This window comes from Bison bison, unplaced genomic scaffold (genome assembly GCF_000754665.1).
Source record: "Bison bison bison isolate TAMUID 2011002044 unplaced genomic scaffold, Bison_UMD1.0 scf7180017864481, whole genome shotgun sequence".
In the NCBI taxonomy this organism is placed as follows: Eukaryota; Metazoa; Chordata; class Mammalia; order Artiodactyla; family Bovidae; genus Bison; species Bison bison.
The window spans coordinates 64,766-67,242 of NW_011495041.1; the positions used below are offsets into that span (position 1 = coordinate 64,766).

A 2,477-nucleotide genomic window follows, 5' to 3' on the forward strand; every position below is an offset into this window, starting at 1 on the left:
CTGCCATAAGGGTGGTGTCATCTGCATGTCTGAGGTTATCGATATTTCTCCCGGCAATCTTGATGCCAGCTTGTGTTTCTTCCAGTCCAGCGTTTCTCATGATGTACTCTGCATATAAGTTAAATAAGCAGGGTACAATATACAACCTTGACGTACTCCTTTTCCTATTTGGAACCAGTCTGTTGTTCCATGTCCAGTTACCCATTTAAAAAAAATGCAGAATGAAATAGTAGTTTAATGGGTCCAGCTTGATGGCATTAGGACTCCTGAAACACATGCTAACTATCGTATGATTGCCACTTTCATCCAAGGTCTAACTGACCTAGAGATATCACATATTCTATTGTTATGAATATGCTTAAAGAGAAAAAAAAACATGCACACCAATATAATTGGCTATTGCCTTGATAGGTTCATACTAATGTAGCTACAGAATGTGGTAGCAGGAATAGACAAGAAAGATTATTCTGTCTAACCCCATCTTTTAGCAGAGTAGACACTATGTCCCAAAGAGAAAAAGTGATTTGTTGGAGGTCACATTGCTAGTGAGCTGAAATACAAATTCAGACCCAATTCCATTATTGTTTCTTCAGTTCACAGAATGCTGAAGAAGATGACTTCAAACTAGGTTAAGTTTGCTGCCTCTTAAGATCAAGCCACACACATTGATGTAGTGAGTACTAATACACACAGCAGAATTATCACACATACACAGGCACAGATATACACACTATATTTTCATACTTTAAAAACGTCATCCAAATAGTCTTTAGAAAATTACATTATACTTGACCAGACAGAACATTGAGTGTTTACTGCTTGATAATTTTCTTAAAATTAAACACAAACAGAACCAACAAATCCTATTAAAGCAGTCTTTAAAGAAAAGAGTTTAAAAAAAACAAGGGTAAAGAGGTTAAGGGATGTCTCTTTATCTTAAACATATATGTGAAAGATAGTCATTGAATCTAATTTTATGCAACACAAAAGGTTTAATTTTATAAACATAAATATGTTAAGTATGTTTTTATTAAAGTAAATTGAGTGTGGAAGGAGTTGGACTGTAATTAATTTCCTGATATGTGAAATATTCTATGAACAGAAAATATATTATCTGGAATATAAAATAAAATATTTTAGAGTAATATATACTTTTGTGTTAAAACTCAATTCAATCAGTAATTGAAAGCAAATAACCTGCTGATAATTATGTTTTAATGTGTTGCTTTATTCTTATGATATTTTAAAGTACATAATATTCAGCACTCTTTATGCCTAATGAGATATATAGAATTAGAAAAGAAATTAAATTGAAAACCTTGTATAACTCATTATCCCATCCTCCTGGAATCAGAAAAGAGTGACTCCATGTTCATTTTTGATGATGTAAAATAAAATGAGTGGTCATGACAACCTGATATAATGTTATGTTTTTCATAAATGGATTACTGCTAATTTATTACTGTGAGAACAACCTTAGTACTTAATTTAGTGTTACAAAGTGAGGATTACTTAATATCCATCTACTTGGCAATCACCACTACTTAAACTGTTAAGAATACAGTTCCTGTTTATTTCACAAATACACAGAGAGCGAATATAAGTACTCACAAATGGAATACTAATGCAAATACTACTTTTTCCCCCACTGAACACAAATTTTTTAATAACCATTCCTTTACAACTGCAACTGTATTAACCAGGTTTTTTTTTTTTCTTTCCCCTAATTTTAAGAAGAATAATGCTATGAGCACACGAAAATGGGGCAAAAATGGAAACAGTGGTAGAGTTTATTTTCTTGGGCTCCAAAATCAGTGTGGACAGTGAATAAAGTATGAAACTAAAATATGCTTGCTTCTTGGAAGAAAAGCTATGACAAACCTACAAAGTGAAAGCAAAGTGAAGTCACTCAGTCGTGTCTGACTCTGTGTGACCCATGGACTGCAGCTGACCAGGATCCTCTGTCCATGGATTTCCCAGGCAAGAGTACTAGAGTGGGTTGCCATTTCCTTCTTCAGGGATCAAACCCAGGAATCAAACCCAGGTCTCCCTCATACTAGACAGACGGTCTAGACAGCATGTTAAAAAGCAGAGACTTCACTTTGTCGACAAAGGTCTGTACAGTCAAGGCTGTAGTTTTTCCAGAAGCCATGTATGGATGTGACAGTTGGACTATAAAGAAGGTTGAGTACCAAATTGATGCTTTAGAAATGTGGTGCTGAAGAAGAGTCTTCTCTTGTGTTGTTGGAAGACGGTGTTTTGCTATAACCAGTGCATTTTCTTGGCAAAACTCTATTAGTCTTTGCCCTGCTTCATTCCGTATTCCAAGGCCAAATTTGCCTTTTACTCCAGGTGTTTCTTGACTTCCTACTTTTGCATTCCAGTCCCCTTTAATGAAAAGGACATCTTTTTTGGGTGTTAGTTCTAAAAGGTCCTGTAGGTCTTCATAGAACCGTTCAACTTCAGCTTCTTCAGCA

General features: G+C 35.0%; 1 pseudogene; it reads right to left on the minus strand.

Annotated features, from left to right (window-relative positions):
* Positions 1-2,477, minus strand: part of LOC105004655 — a 5,631-nt pseudogene that overhangs the window by 2,134 nt on the left and 1,020 nt on the right.